The sequence below is a fragment of the Oryctolagus cuniculus genome, chromosome 6 (assembly GCF_051225735.1).
Source record: "Oryctolagus cuniculus isolate XC-2025 breed Fujian yellow rabbit chromosome 6, ASM5122573v1, whole genome shotgun sequence".
Lineage (NCBI taxonomy): Eukaryota > Metazoa > Chordata > Mammalia > Lagomorpha > Leporidae > Oryctolagus > Oryctolagus cuniculus.
Window position 1 is genome coordinate 48,262,992 of NC_142872.1, and position 24,607 is coordinate 48,287,598.

Sequence of the window (24,607 nt, forward strand, 5' to 3'; positions counted from 1 at the left end):
AGAAAATCACCTTTTTTGGCCTACTTGTCATAGTGCAATTTCTTAGGCTGCGTATAAACTTCTTGGGTAACTTATATACAAACAGGGAAGCTTGAAGACCACTATCATTAAGCTTCACATGTAGTCTTCCTTCACAAAATAACTGTTGACTAAATTCAGTATCTCTCCATGTGGGCTAGTAACTGGACCTACAAGTTAGAGATTTTATCTCATTCATTTATTCAAGAAATATTTGTATTTCTTTCACTAGCCAAGCATTGGTTGAGGTCCTGAGGGATGACTGAACGAGACACAGAGAGTTTCTCTTCTCTCATACATATGCTATCGTTGGCTTTTTTTTTTTTTTTTTTAAGGTTAAAATGAAGTGTTGCAGGGGAAGGAGTTAGAAGGTTGGTGCTATGTTTTGAATGTTTGTGTCCCCCTCCAAAGAACATGTTGAAACTTAACCTCAAGTGAATAATATTAAGAGGTGGGGCTTCTAGGAGGTGACTGGTTATGAGTGCTCATTCTCATGCATAAGATTACTATACTTGTAGAAGCATTTGACGGGAGACCATTTGGCCTTTCTGCCTCTCATCTGCTGTGGTTGGATGCAGCAAGGAGGTACCACGTTGGAAGCAGAGCGTAAACCCTTACCAGATGCTGAATCTGCTGACTCTAGATCTTGGGCTTACCCAATATTTCTATTTCTTTGTGAAAAAGAAATTTCTGTTACTTACAAATTACCCAGTCTCTGGTCTTTTGTTATGGTAGCCCAAATGAACTAAGATTGACTCATCAGGAAGGGCCTCTTTGGGGAAATGGCTTTTCACAAGAGACTTGGGAGTACAAAAGGAGCCAAGTATATAAGAATTTAAGAGGGAAGCATTCCAGAGGGAGCAGTTATTTAAAAGATCCTAAGACAGCAGCAGCCTTGATGTGTTTTTGGCATATTTAAGGAATGGTAAGGCCAGTGGCTAGAGCACAATGATAAAGGAAAAACATGAGCTAATGAAGCAAACAAGGGTTCAACTGTAGAACACTTCATAAGCCATAGTTGGAAATTTGAAGTTTATTCAAGTAGGGTACTAGACTGGGAACTCTGAGCCAGAGGAGAGATGGATGTTACATTGTAGTAACAATATTCTGGTTCTTTTTTAGAAGATGGAGGGTGCAGAAATGGCAGAGGGGCATGAATAGACTATTTGAGACCCATTAGTTCCTAACTTTGTAGCCCAGGCCAAAATGTTAGTAGCTCAGATATGGATCTGAAGATTAGCAGATGACCTCAGGATATATTTTGGTGGTAAAGTTGATAAGGCATATTGGTGGATTCTGTTGAAGGAATGCAGTGTGAAATTAGAATGATTGCTTATCTTCAGCTGCTGCATGAATGGTAGATGGTGGTACCTTTACCAATACAAAGATGATGATGGCTTTTGAAATCGTGTTTCTGTTGATTTAATCTTTGCAAGCAAACAGAAATGCAGATTTAGTCATTTTGAAGGGCTTGCTCACTTGTCACCACCCTTGGTTACACATTTCCTCTTTTATACAAGGTCTAATTAAGTAAGGGATCCAAAAATCTTTGCTTAGTGAACATAGACTGAGAATGAGTGGTACATGGGATTTTATTTTATTTTATTTAAAGATTTAATTATTTATTTGAAAGGCAGAGTTGTAGGGGGAGGGGGAAGATACAGAGATCTTCCATCTACTGGTTCACTCCCCAAATGGCCATAGCTAGGGCTGGGCCAGGCCAAAGGCAGGAACCCGAAACTCCATCGCAGTCTTCCACATGGGTAGCAGAGGCTCAAATACTTGGGCCATCTTCTGCTGCCTTCCCAGGCACATTAACAGGAAGCTGGACTGGAATTTCAGCAGCCAGGACTCCAGCCAGCACCTATCAAGGATCATAGGTGGCAGCTTAACCCCCTGCGCCACAGCGCTGGCCCCATTACCCAGGATTTTAAAACATTTTCAGTAGAATTAGAACATTTAAAGCACCATTCTTTTTTTAAGCTGTTTTCTCTTGAACCAGGAGCAGTTATCAAAATATGTTTACAATAGAAGTTTTATATCAGTCTATTCCTTCTCCCTCTAATTTTTGCTCAATTCCACATTACTTGATTCTTTTTCCTTGTTTCCACCACCTCATTGCATCCTTTTCATAATCTTATCAATGTTGTAGCTGTGGACATGTTTGCAGGGAATACTGTCTTAATTGCTTCCAGAAAGTTTTCAGTAACTTCTTCCATAGTGGCCTGCATATTCTTGTTAATCTAATGAACAAACCCTTTGTTTAGGGGGAAAAAAGATTTTATTTTTGGAAAGGCAGACTTAGAGTGAGGGAAAGAGAGAGGGAGAGATATCTTCTATCTGCTGGTTGACACCCCAAAGGGCTGCAACAGCTAGGACTGGGTCAGGCCAAAACTGGGAGCCTAAAACTAAATCCAAGTCTCCCATATAGGCGGCAGGATCCCAAACACTTGGGCCATTTTCACTGTTTTGTTTTGTTTTGTTTTGTTTTGTTTTGTTTTGTTTTGTTTTGACAGGCAGAGTGGACAGTGAGAGAGACAGAGAGAAAGGTCTTCCTTTTGCCGTTGGTTCACCCTCCAATGGCCGCCGTGGCCAGCGCATTGCGCTGATCCGATGGCAGGAGCCAGGTGCCTATCCTGGTCTCCCATGGGGTGCAGGGCCCAAGGACTTGGGGCATCCTCCACTGCACTCCCTGGCCACAGCAGAGAGCTGGCCTGGAAGAGGGGCAACCGGGACAGAATCTGGCACCTGGACCGGGACTAGAACCCAGTGTGCCGGTGCCACAGGCGGAGGATTAGCCTAGTGAGCCGTGGCGCTGGCCCATTTTCACTGCTTTACCAGATGCATTAGCAGGGAGCTGGATGGGAAGTGGAGCAGCTGGGACTCCAACCTGTGCCCACATGGGATGCTGGCACTGCAGGCAGCAGCTTAATCCTCTGTGCCACAGTGCTGGCCCCACAAACCCTTTCTTGGTATTGTTTCCCTTTTCTTTTGTGTCCCTGGCCCTTTCAGTCTTTGCATTCCAGTGTAGTTTTCTCATCCTGCCTAGACATGGCTAAATTAGGAAGTTTTGATGCTTGTGCCACCATTTTACTGCATTTTAGTAGGTAGCTTTTTTCTTTTACTCTCCCTCTTATTCAGATGTGATTGTTCTATGAGTACTGTTCTTGAGTTAAAAGTTTGTTCTGTTTTTTCATCTAGCAGTTGCTTCATAAAGCTGCAGAGGGAAGCAGAGAGCTGCCTATAGATTTGTAATATGTAAATGAACTTATTCTTAGTTTTCTCCCTGTTAAATACGTGCTTACCATAGCATTACTTAATTAACACATTACTTTTAAAGTAAATTTAATGCAAATTTTAATTTTAATAATGATTGGATATATACTTATAAACTCCAAATCAGTTGTGTTCACTGATCTGAAGTACCAGGCATGCATATTCTAGCCAGCTGATGCATTGCTGAGAGACTGTTGCAGAATGGTGCTTTCATGATTGATAGGGGAATAGAGGAGAGCTTTCTAGTGTTTTTGCCAGCTTACACCAAGATTTAAACTCTGTTGATATACTCTGGCTTGGTTTCGTGTTTTATCCCTTTAAAAGAAAATAAGGGGTGGGTATTTGACCTAGCAATTAAAACATCCTATCCCATATCGAAGTACCTAGCTTTAGTAAGTAAAATCTGTTCTCAATATAAGCAATTTTTTTTGAAGTACCTAGCTTTGTGTTCCAACTCTACCTGTGATTCCAGCTTCCTGCTAATGTGCATCCTGGGATGTAGCAGGTGATGGCTCGAGTCTTTGAGTTCCTGCCATCCACATAGGATGGGATTGAGTTCCCATCTCCTGGCTTCACCCCAGCCTAGCCCTAGCTTTTGTTGGCATTTGGGGAGTGAACCAGTAGATAGAAAATTTCTTTTCTGTCTCTTTGTGCCTCTTAAATATATTGAAAGTTTAAAAAGTTTTAAAAAGTAAAGCTTACGTTCCTTCTAACATTTTAAATAAGTGAATTGGGGCTGGCATTGTGATGTAGTAGGTTAAGCGTCTGCCTGCGATGTGGGCATCACATACAGGTGGCAGTTCAAGTTGTGGCTGCTTCACTTCCCTATCCAGCTCCCTACTAGTGTGCCTGAAATAGCAATGGAAGGTGGCCCAAGTGCTTGGGCCCCTGCGTGCATATGGGAGACCCAGATGGATTTCCAGTCTCCTGCCATCAGCCTTGAAGCCATTTGGGGACTGAACCAGTGGATGGAAGATATTCTTTCTCTCTCCTCCAGCCCCACTCTCTCCCCCCACCTCCTTCCCTCCCTCCATCTACTGGAACTTTCTCCAGGTCTCACACATGAGTGCAGGGGCCCAACGACTTGGGTGAACCATCTCCTACTGCCTTCCCAAGCCATAGCAGAGAGCTTGATTGGAAGTGAAGCAGTTGGGACTCAAACCAGTGCCTATATGGGATGCTGGTACTGCAGGCAGCAGCTTTACCTACTTCGCCGCAGCGCTGTCCCCAGAAGTTAATAATGTTTAAATCTTTGGGTTTTGATTGGATTCTTCAGACAGGACATGTGATAATTTTCACTATTATTCACCTTTTTTGGATAAATGAAAATTAACCCACATATACTAGAGATTCGGAGTAATGTTGAAAATTAAGCCATTCTTTCAGCCTACAATTACTCATATTAGTATCTAGAATCAGTAGGCAAAATTAGTTTTCTTAACATGGTTTCCACATCAAAAGTTCCTGGGTTGGAGTCCTGGCTCCATCTCTGCATCTAATGCAGACTTTGGAAGGTGGCAAGCGATGTCTCAAGTAGTTGGGTCTCCTATATGGGAGACCTGAATTGAGTTCTGATTCCTGCTTTGGCCTGGCCTAGCCTAGCCTAGTTCAGCCCAACCTTAGCTGTTGCGGGCATTTGGGGAATGAGCCAGCAAATGGGAGCTTGCTCTGTCTCATAAAACAACAACAAAATATTGTTTCCCTCATCAGATTGCTGGAAACACGAGGCCATGCTAAGGTATTTTTACTTTAGGTAGTTCTTTCTGCATACTCTAGTTAGCATGTAAGAAGGGTAGAGCCTTTCCTGTTCTGCATGCTGGTATATTCCTGAGCAGTTAGTACAGTGTGTGCACATTGTTTACCATAAATATGTTAGATGACTGTTATTACTGAAGTAGGAATTTAAAGTCTCTACTGGAGACATTCTGTTTAGCCCTTAAGGGTGAAAATTATTTCTTAGGTAAAGAGTTCCATTTTAACATTTTTTTAAAAGATTTATTTATTTGAAAGAGTTACACAGAGAAGGAGAGGCAGAGAGGAGAGGTCTTCCATCCTCTGGTTCACTCCCTAATTGGCCAGAGCTGAGCCCATCAGGAGCCAGGAGCTTCCTCTGGGTCTTCCAATGCAGGTGCAGGGGCCCAAGGACTTGGGCCGTCTTCTGCTTTCCCAGGCCAGAGCAGAGAGCTTGATTGGAAGCAGAGCAGCCAGGGCTCCAACCAGTGCTCATAGGGGGTGCCGGCACTGAAGGTGGTGGCTTTACCTGCTACGCCACAGCGCCAACCCCTTAACATTTTACATTAAAATAATTTTAGACTTAGGGAAAAATAGCAAAAATCATACAGATTCCAGCTTCCTCTAATATTAACATTCGTATAACCAGAGTACAAAGATCAAAAATGGGAAAAAAATATGAGTACAATACTGTAAACTTATAACCTGTTTTCAACTTTCATCATTTCTGTTATTTCTTAAATTTCTGTTTTTTGTTCCTGTTGTAGGATCCAGTCCAGTATCCCACAGTACAGTTAGTTTTCATATCTCCTTAATTTCCACCAGCTAATGATAATTCCTCATTTTTTTTCCTCTCTCATGTCCTTAAAATGCTTAGTTATTTCTGTATTGCCTCTCAGATTAGATTCTTCTTGGTTTTTGTTTGTAATTTGACAAGAGTACAGCAGAAGTGATAATATGCCCTTCTCAGTACATCCTGTCTGAAGCATGTGATGTTACGTCTAGTAAGACTGTTGAGTTTGACTGATCACTTGTTTAAGATTGGCAGCTGCCCTCTCTTTTCCACCGTATATTAATTAATAGTGAATTTCCCTTTGTTATTAATTTCTTGGAAGAGTTAGATAATCTGAGAGTTACGTAGGTTAGATTTTTTTCCCCCAGTCACATGACTGTGTTGGATAGTTTCATTGATTACTGTTTGTATTTTGGAGTCTGCTTACATCCGGGTTTATTTTGTTTATTTTGGAGTTTAAAAACTTTGCAAATTGTGGAGTTTGGCAACTGTGCGGTTTGGATACTGTGGTTTTCCTAGTCAGAGTTAGTCAAAAAGATAGAAATAGTCCTTCATCCCTGTTGTCTCATTCCCATTCTTTCTACTCCTTTCTCACCTACTTCTTATAAGTAACCAATCCCTTTAGTTTTTGATTGATCCTTCCCACATTTCTTTTGCACAACGAGCAGAGACATGTATATTTTCTTTTTATGTGAAGGATTACATAAAATTATGTTTTTTTCCACTTACAGTATATTTTGGGAGTAACCTTATTGGTTCATGGAGATCTTCCTCATTCTTGTAGCTGGTTGAAGTTTTGTGCTTTATAATATGGAGATACCTTATTTAATTAACCACTTCTGTATGTGAGCATTTAGATCATATCCAGTGCAGTTACAACATTGCCTCAGTGAATAACCCCACAATGTATAATATTTTCATATTTTTGGAAATGTATTATCATGGTAGTGTCCTAGGAATGGAATTGCTTGGGCCAAAAGATAAGTGCATATTTGATTTGCTTAAGAATGTTGTATCCCCTCCAGAATTGTAGCAGTTTACATACCCACTCACAGGGTATCAGGAAGCCAGCTTCCCCACAGCCTCACCAATAGTACCTGTTGTCATACCTTTAATTTTTAGCTAACAGAGAAATTGTATCTCAGTATTATTTTAATTAGGATTTATTTGATTTTGGTGAATTCAAGCTTTGTTTTCATATATTTCAGCAGCATTTTTATATCTTATTGAGGGAGTTGTCTGTTCATATTTTTTCCCTGTTAATTATGGTTTTAAATAATATGTAGCTAGCACACCACTCCTTTGTCGGGGTAGGATGTGTGCCTGAGCCGGGCCGAGCAAGGCCAGCTGTGCCCAGCTGCCCCAAGACCCGGGCATCCTCCGCTTTTTCTCCGCTACATCTGTACTCATGCCTTAAGAGTCCGCACAGCCAATGGCTCCTGCTTCAGAGGCAACGTGCCCATCACTAGGATGCACATGAGACCCTGGCTAGCAATACAGGTTAATTCCAACCAGATCCCCGGGCTGATCTGGATTAATAAAGAGGAGATGATCTTCCAGATCCCGTGGAAGCACGCCATCAAGCACTGCTGGGACATCAACAAGGACGCCTGTCTGTTCCAGAGCTGGGCCGTTCATACAGGCCGACACAAAGCTGGGGAAAAGAGCCAGATCTGAAGACGTGGAAGGCCAACTTCCACTGTGCTGTGAACTCCCTGCCGGACCTCGAGTAGGTGAAGGACCAGAGCAGGAACAAGGGCAGCTTGGCTGTGTGGGTGTACCAGATGCTCCCACCCCTCATCAGGAACCAGAGAAAAGAGAGGAAGTCCAGGTCCACCTGAGATGCTAAGGGCAAGGCCCAGAGGAAGTCCTGTGGGGATTCCAGCCTGGACACCTTCTCTGATGGACTCAGCAGCTCCACCCTGCCTGATGACCACAGTGACTACACTGCCCAAGGCTACATTGGGCAGGACTTGGAAGTGGAACAGGCCCTCACTCCAGCACTGTCACCACATAGCACTCTCCTCTTCTGGAGCATCCCAGGGGACATTGTGCCAGGTAGCACCAGTGACCCGTACAGCTTCCAGGTATCTCCCATGCTGGCCACCTCTGAAGCTGCAACAGATGAGGATGAGGAAGGGGAATTACCAGAGGGCATCATAAAGCTCTTTGAGCAGCCAGAATGGTGGCGGACAAACATGGATGGGAAGGGGTACCTGCTTAAAGAGCCTGGGGCCCAGGCCGCTGCTGTCTACGGAGACTTCAGCTGCAAGGAGGAGCCAGAAGTTGACAGCCATGGAGGGGACGTTGGTCTGAGCCTACACTGCATCTTCACAGATGTCAGGAACATAGACAGCAGCTGGCTGGACAGCCTGCTGCCCCCAGTCAAGCTGCCTTCTATCCAGGCCATTCCTTGTGCACCATAGCTGGGCCTTGGCCCCTTCTCACTCCCTGAGATGGGCAGGACCCGTCATCATGGTGGCTGTGGTGCAGAGAAGCTGGAATTCTGTAGGCCCCTCAACAGAAAAGTGTGACCTCCACTGCAAGTGAAGGTGGGGCCTCCCTCCTTGGGTCAGTGGCTTCTCAGGGCCTAGCTAGCTGGGCTGATCTTGCAGAGGAAAGCTCACCCTGCCACCTGGGAAGATGGAGTCTGAGATTGGTGTATCGGGTGGGAGGCTTAGATAGGAGTCAGCCTCTTGCTTTTCTCTCTGAATCCAGCTGTCTGGAGAAGGTCTTCTTGTCACTGAGCTAGCCCTGAGAGGAACAGACGAGTGACCTCAGAAAAGTATAGTACCAGGCCCATGACTGGCTCTGCACAAAGAGACAATGATTGCACTAAGTGAATTCTCTTCCCAAAGAACTGCCCCCCTTCCCAGCTGAGCCCGGGGACTGTTCGAAAGCCAGTGAAATGTGAAGGAAAGATGGGGACCCATGAGGTGGTGCTCCCTCAGCCCTGCTCCCTGCTCTGGCTGAGGGGCTTGGAAAAAACATGGCACTTTCTCTGTGCCCTTACCTTGTTTCTGCTCAGTGGTGAACACTAACGTTTCCTCCAAGCTCTTGGCCTTTGCATTTATTTAGAGTGCCTTGCCTGGCACCTGGCACCCCCTTGGGCCCCAGGAGGGAAGTGTGAGCATCTCGATGTGACTTTTCAAATTGGAAGTGCCATCTAATCACTAAGTCATGTGTGATCACATATGGACATGTGTATAAATATGTACATTTTTCTTTTTATAAAAAGTTAATTATTAAAAATAAACATGTAGCCGGCGCTGCGGCTCACTAGGCTAATCCTCCGCCTAGCGGCGCCGGCACACCGGGTTCTAGTCCCGGTTGGGGCGCCGGATTCTGTCCCGGTTGCCCCTCTTCCAGGCCAGCTCTCTGCTGTGGCCCGGGAGTGCAGTGGAGGATGGCCCAGGTGATTGGGCCCTGCACCCCATGGGAGACCAGGAAAAGCACCTGGCTCCTGGCTCCTGCCATCGGATCAGCGCGGTGCGCCGGCCGCAGCGCGTCAGCCGCGGCGGCCATTGGAGCGTGAACCAACGGCAAAGGAAGACCTTTCTCTCTGTCTCTCTCTCTCACTGTCCACTCTGCCTGTCAAAAAATAAAAAATAAAAAAATAAAAATAAACATGTAGCCAAATTTATCATATGATTTTAAGTGTGCAATTCAGTGCCATCACATTTGCATGTTTGTACAATCATCACTGCTGCCTATTTCCTGAACTTCTTCATCCTCTCAAGCAAACATCATGTCCCTTAAACAGTAACTCCATTTCCCCATATCCCAGCCCTTAGTAACTGCCATCCTACTTTTTCCACAATGAATTTTACTACTTGTAAGTACCTCAGGTGAGTACAGTCATACACTGCCCTTTTGTGTCTCCTTATTTCACTAAGCATGCTGTTTTCAAAGTTCACCCATATGTAGCATGTATGAGAATTTATACCCTTTTTGAGTCTGAATAATAATAATCCTTCGGATGTGTATACTACAAGTTGTCTGTTCTTCCGCCCTTGGATGTTTAGATTGTTTCTACCATTTTTGTTAGTCTGAAATAGTGTTATGAATATTGTAGGATAGCTAGCTGTTCCACATCCACTGTCTTTTGACTTTGTTTATAGCAGCATTTTTGTTTTCTGAATGTTTTAGTCTTTTAATAATTAGATTTGTTAATTTTTTTGTATTCTCATTTGAATCATAGTTAGAAAGCCATTCCCTATAATGAAAATAAAGAGGAATCATCTGTGTTTTCTTCTAGTATTTGTATAGTTTCACTTTTTGCGTTTCGGTCCTGAAACCATTTGGAGTTTATTCTTTTTTTTTTTTTTTTTTTAGTAAAAATCAGTATTTTTAGGTGTTTTTAAAATTCATTTGAAAAGCAGAGAGAGAGAGACAGAGGTCTTCCAACCACTGAATCACTCTCCAAATGCCTGCAACAGACATGGCTGTTGCAAAGCCAGGAATCGGCCGGCGCCGTGGCTCACTAGGGTAATCCTCCACCTGCAGCACCGGCACCCCGGGTTCTAGTCCCAGTCTGGGCTCTGGATTCTGTCCCAGTTGCTCCTCTTCCAGTCCACCTCTCTGCTGTGGCCTGGGAAGGCAGTGGAGGATGGCCCAAGCATGGGAGACCAGGAGGAAGCACCTGGCTCCTGGCTTCGGATCAGTGCAGTGCGCCGGCTGTAACAGCCATTTGGGGGGTAAACCAACGAAAGGAAGACCTTTCTCTCTGTCTCTCTCTCTCATTCTCTAACTCTGCCTGTCAAAAAAAAAAAAAAAAAAAAAAAAAAGCCAGGAATCAAGAACCCAATTCAGGTCTCCCATGTGGATGACCGGACCCTAGGTACTTCAGCTACAGCTACCACCTACTGCCTCCCAGGGCATGCATTGGCAGGAAGGTGGAATCAGAAGTGGAGCCAGGACTAAAAGCTAGGAACTCTTATATGAGATGTGATAGTCTCAACGAGGGTTTTGTGTGTGTGTGATTTTTTTTTTTATTTGAAAGAGTTACATAGAGGTAGAGACAGAGAAAGAGATGTCTTCCATCTGCTGGTTCACTCACCAAATGGCCGCAACAGCCAGAGCCGAGCCAATCTGAAGCCAGGAGCCAGGAGCTTCTTTGGGTCTCCCACGCTGGTGCAGGGGCCCGAAGATTTGGGCCATCTTCTTTTTTTTTTTTTTTATTTTTTTTTATTTTTTATTTTTTGACAGGCAGAGTGGACAGTGAGAGAGAGAGACAGAGAGAAAGGTCTTCCTTTGCCGTTGGTTCACCCTCCAATGGCCGCCGCTGCAGCCGGCGCACCGCGCTGATCCGATGACAGGAGCCAGGATCCAGGTGCTTTTCCTGGTCTCCCATGGGGTGCAGGGCCCAAGCACCTGGGCCATCCTCCACTGCACTCCCTGGCCATAGCAGAGAGCTGGCCTGGAAGAGGGGCAACCGGGACAGAATCCGGCGCCCTGACCGGGACTAGAACCCGGTGTGCCGGCGCCGCAAGGTGGAGGATTAGCCTAGTGAGCCACGGCGCCGGCTTTTTTTTTTTTTTTTGACAGGCAGAGTGGACAGTGAGAGAGAGAGACAGCGAGAAAGGTCTTCCTTTTGCCGTTGGTTCACCCTCCAATGGCCGCCGCGGCTGACGCGCTGCGGCCGGCACACCGCGCTGATCCGATGGCAGGAGCCAGGAGCCAGGTGCTTTTCCTGGTCTCCCATGGGGTGCAGGGCCCAATCACCTGGGCCATCCTCCACTGCACTCCCTGGCCACAGCAGAGAGCTGGCCTGGAAGAGGGGCAACCGGGACAGAATCCGGCGCCCCAACCGGGACTAGAACCCGGTGTGCCGGCGCCGCTAGGCGGAGGATTAGCCTAGTGAGCCGCGGCGCCAGCCTGGGCCATCTTCTTACTGCTTTTTCAGGCACAGCAGAGAGCTGGACCGGAAGAGGAGCAGCCAAGACTAGAAACAGTACCCACAGTGGGTGCTGGGGCTTCAATCTGCTGCGCCACAGCGGTAGTCCCTCTTTTAATTGCTGTACCACCCACCTTGAGTTTATTTTTATATATGCTGTGACTTTAGAGTCTAGTTTTACTTTTTTTCCCAAGTGACAGCCAGTTCTCCCAGCAGCATTTTTAAAAGTCCATCTTTGCTTCAATGATGTAACTAAATTTTAATAGTAACTAAGATGAAGTTTGCATCCTTTTCCAAATGCTCACCTTCTACCTGTTTGTCAGATTACCATTTAAAAGCTAATTTAAGGATTTGCATTTGGTGTAGTGATTCAGATGCCTACTTTCCATGTTGGAGTGCGTGGTTCTCAGCTCCACTTTTGATTTCAGATGTTCAGATGTTTCAAGTACTGAAGCATCCCTGCCACCCATGTGGGAGACCTGGGTTGAGTCCAGGCTCCTGGCTTTGACTTGGACTACCCCTAGCTATTGAGCATCTTTGGGGAGTGAGCCAGAAGATAGAAGATTTCTGTCTGTGTCTCTGCTTTTTAAATAAAAAGTTATTTTAAAAAAAAAGCTGACTTAGTTTATAATGACATCATTTATCAAAACAAAGAATGTTATTTAGAGTTGTATTGGATTCCCATACAGAGATTTGTGAGGTGATAGAAATTCTAAATAACTGGAAAATTGTGTCATTTAAAAAAACATAGACACAGTCTGTTAATGATGATTTTGCAGCATATTATTTCAGATTTTTTTTTTAAAGAAACTAGAGTTTCCTGTGTCATGCAAAAATTGATGTCATCCTCTTTTCAAACTTCCTAGTTCTTTATAACAAGGGAATTAGAAGTGACTTTTTCTTTAACACAGTGAAGTGTATAAGCTCTGTACTTTAATTTTTACAGAACTTTCTGTGTATTACACACTTCTTGCAAGCAATTCTTTTCCACACTGGTGGAAGACAGTGTGATTTTTGTGGTTTAAGAGTATGACCTCTGAAATATAAGACAGATCTGTTGTAGGTCCACCATTTAACTTAGTGTAAAGTGGGATAATAATAGTAACTATCTCGGCCGGCACCGTGGCTCACTAGGCTAATCCTCCACCTTGCGGTGCCGGCACACCGGGTTCTAGTCCCGGTTGGGGCGCCAGATTCTGTCCCGGTTGCCCCTCTTCCAGGCCAGCTCTCTGCTGTGGCCAGGGAGTGCAGTGGAGGATGGCCCAGGTGCTTGGGCCCTGCACCCCATGGGAGACCAGGAAAAGCACCTGGCTCCTGCCATCGGATCAGCGCAGTGCGCTGGCCACGGCGGCCATTGGAGGGTGAACCAACGGCAAAAGGAAGACCTTTCTCTCTGTCTCTCTCTCTCACTGTCCACTCTGCCTGTCAAAAAATTAAAAAAAGAAAAAATAGTAACTATAGTAACTATCTCATAAAATTGTATGGATCGAATCACTAGCACATGAAAACAATCAAAAACTGTTAACCATAGCTATTGAGTCAAATTCATCATGCACATGAAATACTTCAGAGCCAGGAACTTTTAAAATACCTTAAAAGTCATTTCTTGATAAATATTCCCCTCAGCATTACAAACATACATGAATTTCTTTTTTTAACTGTAATGTAAATTTATTTTTTTCTTAAATTTTTCCCCCATAACCTCCCACCCACCCACAACCATCCCATCTCCCACTCCCTCTCTCATCCCATTCACATCAAGATTCATTTTCAATTATCTTTATATACAGAAGATCAATTTAGTATATACTAAGTAAAGATTTCAACAGTTTGCACCCACACAGACACACAAAGTATAAAGTACTGTTTGAAGACAAGTTTTACAGTTAATTCTCATAGTACAACATTAAGGACAGAGATCCTACATGGGGAGTAAGTGCACAGTGACTCCTGTTGTTGATTTAACAATTGACACTCTTATTTATGAAGTCAGTGATCACCCGAGACTCTTGTCATGAGCTTCCAAGGCTATGGAAGCCCTTTAAGTCCACAAACTTTGTCATTATTTAGATAGGGCCATAAGCTGTGGGGAGCAACTCGGACTAGACTAAGTTACTGGAATTAAGACTTATTCTATGCATCTGCTCTCCCACAATATGGCGCTGAGAAGGGAGAAACAGCTTTACACAGCTGCCTCCAGTTCAACCAATAAACAGCAGGACCTGCTCCTGATTGGAGGAGAGCAGCGTACTCGGCGTGTGGGTAGCAGAGTTGGGATTGGTGGAAGAGGACTATAAAGGAGGAGAGAGACAACATGCACCAGGAACATCTAAGGGGAACATCTATCTGAAGGAACACCTATGCAGCCCCCGAGAGAGCCGGCCGGCGGTGTGCCGCTCCCCCGCAGAAGTGGGGAAAGTGGCAGGGGGAACCGCCCTTCCACGGAGGTGGAAGGGACGGTAGCCAACCCGGGAAGAACCAGCAGCAAACCCGGGAAGGGCCGAGCAGACGAAAGAACAGCGCAGGGTCCTGTGTCGTTCCTCCACGAAGACGGGGAGCGACAATAAGCAAAGTGGAAGTTCTCTCTTCCCTTCAGAGAAAGGTACCTCCTTCCATGATGGCCCCTTCTTTGTGCTAGGATCTCACACAGATCTTTCATTTAGTTTTATTTATTTACTTACTTATTTTTTGCCACAGTGTCTTGTCTTTCCATGCCTAAAATACTCTCATGGGCTCTTCAGCCATATCCGAATGCCTTAAGGGCTGATTCTGAGGCCAGAGTGCTGTTTAGGACATCTGCCATTCTGTGAGTCTGCTGTGTATCCCGCTTCCCATGTTGGATCATTCTCTCCTTTTTAATTCTATCAGTTAGTATTAGCAGACACTAGTATTGTTTGTATGATCCCTTTGACTCTTAATCCTATCATTATGATCAATTATGGACTCAAACTGATCACTATGACTAGTGAAATGGCATTGGTAGATGCCACCTTGATGGGATTGAATTGGAATCCCCTGGCACGTTTCTAACACTACCGTTTGAGGCAAGTCCGATTGAGCATGTGCCAAACTGTACATCTCCTTGCTCTCTTATTCCCACTTTATATTTAACTGGGATCACTTTTCAGTTAAATTTAAACACCTAAGAATAATTGTGAAACGTACATGAATTTCACAATTTTTTTAGAAGTATGACGACCTGAATTGGTTAGCAAGATCCTCCAAATTAATTTATGAAGAAAAATCAAGCGTTTTCTGAGTGTGTAGAGGTGAGAGAATTTGAAAGGGGAAAATTGAAAGCTTCTGAGATTCTAACAGTGTTCTCTTTAAAGAAAATATATATTTATTTGAAAGGCAGAATGTAAGAGAAAGATCTCCCATATGCTGGGTCACGCCTCAAATAGCCACAACAGTCAGGGCTGGGCCAAACTGAAATCAGGAGCCAGGAATTCCATCCTTGTCTCCTTATGGGTGGCAGGGACCCAAATAATTGGGCTATCTTCCACTGCCTTCTCAGTTGCATTAGCAGTGAAACTAGAGTAGCCAGGACTCCAGCCAGCACTCTGGTTTGAGATTTCAGCATTGCAAGTGGTGGCTTGACCTGCTACACTGCAATGCTAGCACCAGCTAGCATTGATTCTTACTTGATCTGAGTAGTAGTTGTGTGCATGTGTGTTTTATAATATGTTAAGCTGTACATTTGTATGTGTTTTTCTATATGTGTGCTAGTTCTTAAAATTGCTGATAGTTAATGTTGGATTGCCTGTTTTTCCTTTATATATTTTCTCACCTTGCTGTTAGGTACATATACTTTTGTAATGGTCATATTTTCCTGACTTGGCCTTTTTATTATGAAATAACCCCTTTTTTGGTCTCCAGTAATATATCTTGTCTTGGGTCTATTTTGCCTGGTATTACATTAACCACTCCTCCTATGGTTACTATTGCATGGTTTGTCTTTTTCTATCCTTCTACTTTCAACCTATTTAGATCTTTTAATCTAAAATATGTATCTTATAGAGAGCTTACAGTTGATTCTTCTTAAAAGCCAGTCTGATGGTCTGTACCATTTGATTGGGGTGTGTAGTCCATGTATATTCAGTGAACTTATTGATGTGGCTAGATTTATATATCAGGAATTTTGTGTTTTGTAAGTCCCACGTCATCTTTATCCCTATTTTTATTTTACATTTTTTTAAGATTTATTTATTTATTTGAAAGAATTACACACAGAAGAGGAGAGGCAGAGAGAGATAAGTCTTGCATCCAATGGTTCACTCCCCAACTAGCTGCAACGGCCAGAGCTGCGCCGATCCGAAGCCAGGAGCCGGTAGCCTCCACCAGGTCTCCCACATGGGTGCAGGGGCCCGAGGACTTGGGCCATCTTCAACTGCTTTCCCAGGCCATAGCAGAGAGCTGGATCAGAAGAGGAGCAGCCAGGACTAGAACCGGCACCCATATGGGATGCCGGTGCTTCAGGCCAGGACGTTAACCCGCTGCACCACAGTGCCAGCCCCTACAATTTTTTTTTTTTTTTAGAAAGTACTTATTTTTATTTGAAAGGGAGAATAACAGAGAAGCAGAGATACACAGACAAAAAGAGATCTTCCATCTACTGGTTCATTCTCAGAATCCAGGGCTCTGCCAAATTGAAGCTGAGAGCCAGGAACTCAATGAGGGTTCCCACATTGGTAGCAGGGACCCAAGTACTTGAGCCATCACCTACTGCCCCCCAGGATGCACCTTTGCAGGAAGCTGAATTTGAAGCAGACCTGGACCCAAACCCAGGCACCCCTTTATGGGATATGGGTGTCTCAACCATTGCACCAAACATCTACCCCTAACTGCCTTTTTTGTTTAGGTAAATTTTTTTAATATGCTGTTTTAAACTTTGGATTTTATTAACTACATTGGTTTTCAGCTATTTCCTCTCTTTCTCTCTTTTTTTAAAGATTTATTTATTTATTTGAAAGTCAGAGTTACACAAAGAGAGAAGGAGAGGCAGAGAGAGAGGGGTGTCTTCATCTGTTGGTTCACTCCCCAGTTGGCCCCTACTACCGGAGCTGTGCCATCAGAAGCTAGGAACCAAGAAGTTCTTCCGGGTCTCCCACACGGGTGCAGGGGCCCTAGGATTTGGGCTGTCTTCTACTGTTTTCCCAGGCCAAAACAGAGAGCTGGATTGCAAGTGGAGCAGCCAGAACTTGAACCAGTGCCTATATGGGATGCTGGCACTGCAGACAGTGGCTTAACCTGCTATGCCAGCCCCTCAACTACTTTCTTATTCATTGCTGCAGGTATCATAATATTCATCTTATTACAGTATGGTTAACTACTACTTAACTATTTAAATATAGAAACATTGCTGTAATCCCTTGTCCTGACTGTTGAGGAAGAGCTTACTATTTTATCTTTTTACTGTTTTATTTTTCTACTTAATATCATTGGTTGAACTCTTAACACAGAATTATGCTTAGGTGTCTAAATCCAAAATATTGATCCCTGTTGAAAAAAAAAAAAAAGAGTGGGAATAAGAGAGGGAAGAGATGTACAGTTCAGTGCATGTTCCCACTGACTTACCCCTAAGGGTAAAGCTAAACACTTGCCATGGGACTCTAAATCCCATTAAGTTGGCAGATACTGATGCCATTGTCTTAGTTAAAGTGATTGTTTTAAGTGCATAACTGATTATAAAGATAGGAATAAGTGTCAATGGAATCACACAAATAAGACCAAGTGTCTGCTAATAATAATAGATAGAATTGAAAAGGAGAGAATGATCCAGCATGGGAAGCAGGGCACACAGCAGACTCATAGAACAACAAATGCCCTAAACAGCACGCTGGCCTCAGAATCAGCCCTTAAAGCATTCAGATCTGGCTAAAAAGCCCATGAGAGCATCCCAGGCATGGAAAGACAAGACACTGTGGCAAAAAATAAGTAAGTAAATAAATAAATAAAACTAAATGAAAGATCTCTGTGAGTGAGATCCCAGCGCAAAGAAGGGGCCGTCATGGAAGGAGGTACCTTTCTCTGAAGGGAAGAGAGAACTTCCACTTTGCTTATGGCCCTATCTAAATAATGACAAAGTTTGTGGACTCAAAAGGCTTCCATAGCCTTGGCAGCTCATGACAAGAGTCTCGGGTGATCACTGACTTCATAAATAAGAGTGTCAATTGTTAAATCAACAACAGGAGTCACTGTGCACTTACTCCCCATGTAGGATCTCTGTCCTTAATGTTGTACTATGAGAATTAACTGTAAAACTTGTCTTCAAACAGTACTTTATACTTTGTATGTCTGTGTGGGTGTAAACTGTTGAAATCTTTACATAGTATATACTAAATTGATCTTCTGTATATAAAGATAATTGAAAATGAATCTTAATGAAGAATGGGATGGTAAAGGGAGTAGGGGGTGGGGCGGGAGTGGGGGTGGGAGGGCAGGTATGGGGGGGAAGAACTGTTATTTTCCAAAAGCTGTACCTATGAAATTTACTTTTTAAATAAAAGCTTTCTTAAAAAAAAAAAAAAGAAAGAAAAGAAACATTGCTTGTAATAGAGCTTTGTTTCCTCCCATAGCTTTGGGATACTATTATCATATGCATTATATCACTATATGTTACAAACAACCACACACTATCATCATTGCTGCTATGTCTTCTAAGGGAGATATGGTAGCAGTCATTGTTTATCAGTCAAATGTGTTTATCTTCCCTTCATTTTCAGATGTAGTCTTGCTAAATGTTATTCTTGGCTGACCTTTCTTTTTTTCTTTGACCATTTTAAATCTTTTAAATATGTCATTATGTTTGGCCTTCTAGCCTCCATTGTTTCTGGTGAAAAATCATAAATTAATAGTTTTCCTCTCCTAGTATTTTTTCTTGTTTTCATATTTTCTCTTTATCTTTCAATAGTTTGTTTCTGATACCTGAAAATACAGCTCTTGCTATCCTACTCAAGATTCACTGAACTCCTTGAGTTATTGGTTTTGTTTTGTTTTTTTTTTTTTTTTTTGGAAGGGCAGAGAAAAAGAGGTAGACAGACAGATATACCATCTGCTGGTTTACTCCCCAATGTCCACAGCAGCTGGACTAAGTTGAAGCCAGGTGCCAGCAACTGAGTCTTGATCTCCCATGTGGGTGGCATGGACCCAACTCCACAGACTCTCATGCTGCCTCACGGGGTATTTGTTAGCTGGAAGCTGAAACTGGGAGCGGAGCAAGGATTTGAACCCAGGCATCCTGGTACGGGATGATGGTGTCCCCAGTGGCATCTTAACTGCTATGCCAAATGCCCACCCTTGGATCTTTCTTTAGATTAATGTTTTTCATTAAAATTTGAAATTTTCAGTCCTTAAGTCTTTTTCTTTCTTTCTTTCTTTCTTTCTTTTTTTTTTTTTTTTTTTTTTTGGACAGGCAGAGTGGACAGTGAGAGAGAGAGACAGAGAGAAAGATCTTCCTTTGCCATTGGTTCACCCTCCAATGGCCGCCGCGGCAGGCGTACTGCACTGATCCAAAGCCAGGAGCCAGGTGCTTCTCCTGGTCTCCCGTGAAGGTGCAGGGCCCAAGCACTTGGGCCATCCTCCACTGCACTCCCTGGCCACAGCAGAGAGCTGGCCTGGAAGAGGGGCAACCGGGACAGAATCCGACGCCCCGACCGGGACTAGAACGCAGTGTGCCGGCGCCACAGGCAGAGGATTAGCCTATTGAGCCGCAGCGCCGGCCCAGTCCTTAAGTCTTTAATTTTTTCCAGTAATTGTTCTGTCCTTTTCTCTGTTCCCTTCCGCACTTCATCACCTATTATAGTGTACATATTATATAGTCATTGACACATTTTCTGTGGTGTACATACATATAATCCCCTTTCCGTCTTAACTAGGCATTCATCACACGCTTGGGACGTAACTTTTGCAGTTTGAGGTTTGATAGCACATAATTGTTTTAAGTTGAGCACTGTACCTTCTCACTGGAAGCACTTTATCCCTCGTCTTTGATCTTTGATGTATTCAAATAGCCAGAATCACTACTTCTTATGCTGTGGGACCTATATTAAGTAGGATAAAGGTTATTTGAACACAGGTAACACAGGTGCTATGGTACTGAGGCAGTTGATCTGATAAAATGGGAGGCTACTAAATCTAGGGGTGGGTGGCATATACAGCATGGCTATGCTGGACAGAGGTGGTTGACATCCCAGAACAGTGGCGCAAAATCTCATCACACTATGCATAATGGCATATGATTTAAAACTTAGAAATTATATCTGAAATTTTCAATTTAATTTTTTTAAACCATGATTGGCCAGATAACTGAAAGTGAAGCCACAGATAAAGGAGATCTGCAGCATCAAGAAGGCTTTATTGATTGCTTTTCCATCTTTTTTTCCTTAATTGCACTTCTTAAGATTGAATCATTTCTACTGACCTAACTTCGAGTTTATTATTTCTTATGCCTCTGTTTCAGTTACTGAGCTTTCCCCCTTTTTTTAATCTTTGGTTTTCTTTTTAAATAATTTATCTCTCTCTTATAGTTCCCTTTTAAAATCATTATGTTCTCCTCCAAGTCTCTGAATAATTTCCTTTAATTTTTTAATGTAGTTATTCATAACTGCTTTTAAGTTTTTGCTAGATCTAAGACTACTTTTTTTTCTGTTTGTGATTTAAACTCTTTTGTTGATCTGGTATGTTATAATTGTGGAAACTAGATATTTTAGATAATATTGTAGCAACTCTTGGTTCTCTTTCACCTTCCTCTGGTTACTTTTGTTTTGTTTATGTTTAGTAATTTACTTGAACTAAGGTTGGGCAAGTCATTTCCTCTGTGATGTGTAGCTACTGACAGCTCTATTCACTTGGATTTTGTTTTTGTTTTTTCTTGTTTCCTTTTTTTAATTTATTTTCCTTTATTATTTTTATTTATTTATTTGAAAGGCAGAGAAAGAAATCTTCCATGTACTGGTTCACTCCACAAGTAGCCACCACAGCCAGGTCTGAGCCAGGAACTCTATCCTGGTCTCCTACCTGGGTAGCAAGGCCCAAGTATTTGAGCCACCTTCTGCTGCTTTCCCGGGCACATTAGCAAAAAGCTAAGTGGGAAGTGGGGAAGTAGACAGGACTTGAACAAGCACTTGAGTGTGGAATGTCAGTGTCACAAGCAGTGGCTCAGCCTACTGAGCCTCTCTTGTTTCTATTTTTAAGCCTGACTTTCTTGAGATTGCTCTTGTTTCTGCACAGCCTTATGGTCAAAGAGTAACTGGTCAGAAAATAAGTTCACCTCAAGGTTTCTGCCCAGTGTTGGAGGATCTGTATGTGGAATCAAAAGCACATTCGAAGTTCAGGCCATTTTCAAGTCTTTTTACTTTTTTACCTTTTACTTTTATGTCTCAGCTGAACCCACCCTGTTGTGCCTCCTCAGCCAGTGCTTGTGCACAGGCTCCTGATAGGATAAGGATGTGCATAGCTTTGACCCTCCAGTCTCCTAAGTGTGAGTACCACCTCCAGCGCATCAGCCTGTAAATCTCCCTATTATGTTTCTGAGTAGTGTCTGTAGCTTGTTCCAGCCAAGGACTATGACCTTGTAAAACCCATGACCTTCCCCATTTGTTTGCTGCTCAGATAGCTACTTGTGAATGACAGCACCACTGGGCAGGGACTCTTCCACCTCCTGTTTGAAATCAGTATCCTCGAGCAGTGACAGTGGTTTGTTACTCACAGCCTACCTTGCTGTGTTAAAATTACCACATGGAATGATGGGGAAAGAAGGGGAACAGTCCCTGTGTACAGGTACACAGCAGATTTCTATGATTCTCTCCTTCAGTTCAGTACAAATAAGTATTGTTTTTTTGTAAGCATTTGGATCAGTTTCCTGGGTACTAAAATGGTTAATGCTTAAAAATTTGCCCAGTTTTGGAGTTACTCTTAGGGAAGAGTATTTGACCAATTCCTCACTTTACCATGTCAATAACTCCACATAGTAATGAATATTTTTGGGGGAGTGCTCTCTGGGTGTCACTGTGGGCTACCACGTGTCCCACAGAGCCATGGCCCTCTTTATACGTACCAGAACCAGAGGGAGAAGACAGAAGGTGGGTGAGCTGCTGGAATGAGGGTGGGAATGTAGGGAAGATGGAAAGATGGCTGATGTGGCTCCCCGTTTCCTGGCTTTCCACAGCCTGCATCCTTTATTTATTTATTTATTTATTTATTTATTTATTTATGTCAGGCAGAGTTAGACAGTGAGAGAGAGAGAGAGAGAGAAAGGTCTTCCTTTTTCCGTTGGTTCACCCTACCAAGTGGCCGCTACGGCCAGCGCGTTGTTACCGGCATGCTGCGCTGATCCGAAACCAGAAGCCAGGTGCTTTCTCCTGGTCTCCCATGCGGGTGAAGGGTCCAAGGACCTGGGCCATCTTCCTGCACTCCCGGGCCACAGCAGAGAGCTGGATTAGTAAGAGGAGCAACCGGGACAGAATCCAGCGCCCCGACCGGGACTAGAACTCGGTGTGCCGGCGCCACAGACGGAGGATTAGCCTAGTGAGCGCAGCACCCACAGCCGGCATTCTTTAAAAAAAATTGATTTATGTATTTGAAAGGCAGAGTTACAAAGAGAGAGAAAGGAGAGAGACAAAGATCCTCTGTCCACTGGTTTATTCCCAAATGGCCATAGTGGCCAAGGCTGTGCCAGACCGAAGCCATGTGGATGCAGGGGCCCAACCGCTTTGGCTATTTGCCACTGCTTTCCCAGGCACATTAGCAGGGAGCTGGATTGGAAGTGGAGCAACCAGGACTTGAATTGGCACCCAAATTGGGTGCAGACCACAGCTTAACCCACTACACCACAGCACAGTAGTGAATGTTGAACTGTGTACATATTTTACACGTTCAAAAAATAAGAAAGGTAAAGAAAAAAAATTGCACCTTAAAATTCATTAAGGGGCCAGCGCTGTGCCACAGTAGATTAATCCTCTGCTTGCTGCGCCAGCATCCCATATGGGCACCAGTTCAAGACCTGGCTGCTCCACTTCCAATCCAGCTCTCTGCTATGGCCTGGGAAAGCAGTAGAAGATGGCCCAAGTCCTTGGGCCCCTGCACCCATGTAGGAGACCCAGAAGAAGCTCATGGTTCCCGGCTTCAGATCAGCTCAACTCTGGCCATTGTGGCCATTTGGGGAGTGAACCAGCAAATGGAAGACCTTTCTCTCTGTCTCTCCTTCTCACTGTCCGTAACTCTACCTTTCAAACAGGTAAATAAAATGTTTTGAGGCTGGCGCTGTGGCGCAATGGGTTAACACCCTGGCCTGAAGTGCCAGCATCCCATATGGGTGCCGGTTCGAGACCTGGCTACTCCACTTCCGATCCAGCTCTCTGCTATGGCCTGGGAAAGCAGTAGAAGATGGCCCAAACACTTGGGCCCCAGCACCTGCGTGGAAGACCCGGAAAAAGTTCCTAGCTCCTGGCTTTGGATGGGCACAGCTCCGGCCGTTGTGGCCAATTGGGGAGTGAACCATTGGATGGAAGACCTCCCCCCCCCCCCCCTCTCTCTCTCTCCGTAACTCTGACATTCAAATAAATAAATCTTTAAAAAAAAGTTTTAGAAAAAATTTGATTACTAGGAAGCAGGAAGTTAGCCTAGTGGTTGTGATACCTGCCTCTCTTATTCGAGTGCCCATGTTTGATTCCCTGCTCTGGCTCCAAGTCCAGCTTCCTGCTAATGTATATCATGGAAAGCAGTAGTGGGAGCTCAAGTAATTGGATTCTGCCACACATGGGAGGCCTGGGCTGGCCCAGTCCTGGCCCTTGCAGGCATTTGGGGAGTGAAGCAGCAGATAGAATCTATCAATATCTGTCTCTCTCCCTGCTCCTCCTTCCCTTGTTCCCTCTCCTCCTTCCCTCTCCCTCCTCCCTCTCTCTCCCTCCCCATCTCCCTTTCTCTCTCCCTCTCTCCTTCCCTCTGTCTTTTTCTCCCTCTTCCCACTCCCTGTGTCCCCCACCCCACTTCCTTCTTTCTCTCCCCCATCTCTCCTCCCCTCCTTCTCTGAAAAAAATTGTTGCTAAGTCAACATAGTTATAGAAGATTGATTACACAGAGAAGATAATTCAGTAATTTTGGACACTGCACTTGTAGTTAAAATCAGAAAGAGGGGCCAGCGCCTTGATGTGAAATGTTAGGCCTCCACTTGCAGTGCCGGCATCCCATACGGGCACCCAGTCGAGTCCTGGCTACTCCACTTCCCCATCCAGCTCTCAGGCAATGCACCCGGGAAAGCAGCAGAAGATGGCCCTGCACCCACTTGGGAGATTTGGAAGAAACTCCTGGCTCCTAACTTTGGCCTGGCCCAGCCTTGGCTTTTGTGGACATTTGAGGAGTGAACCAGTAGATGGAAGATTGATACATTCTTGGGGCCGGCGTTATGGCTCACTTGGTTAATCCTCCACCTGTGGCACCGGCATCCCATATGGGCACTGGTTCTAGTCCTGGTTGCTCCTCATCCAGTCCAGCTCTCTGCTGTGGCCCAGAAAGGCAGTAGAGGATGGCCTAAGTGCTTGGGCCCCTGCACCCGCATGGGAGACCAGGAAGAAGCACCTGGCTCCTGGCTCCTGGCTCCTGGCTTTGGATCGGCACAGCACCAGCCGTAGCGGCCATTTGGGGGGTGAACCAGCGTAAGGAAGACCTTTCTCTCTGTCTCTCTCTCACTGTCTATATCTCTATTAAATAAAAAAAAATTGATACATTCTCTCTCTCTGCCCCCCTCTTCTTTCTCTGTGTCTCTACCTTTCTAATAAATAAATATTTTTAAAAAAATTGAAATCAGAAAAAACTGCAATGAAACTTTGAACTTTACAAAGTAGGTTCATTGTTAGTAGTGATATTTTTGTAGTAAATTTGAAACTCTTATTGTA

General features: G+C 44.1%; 1 protein-coding gene and 1 pseudogene across 5 annotated transcripts in view; both read left to right on the plus strand.

Moving 5' to 3' along the window:
• TTC1 (tetratricopeptide repeat domain 1) overlaps positions 1 to 24,607 on the plus strand; it is a 106,146-nt gene that overhangs the window by 34,119 nt on the left and 47,420 nt on the right. The window lies entirely within an intron of this gene.
• LOC138850021 (interferon regulatory factor 1 pseudogene) lies at positions 7,289 to 9,469 on the plus strand (annotated as a pseudogene). The gene has a single exon (XR_016235611.1). The product of XR_016235611.1 is annotated as an interferon regulatory factor 1 pseudogene (transcript).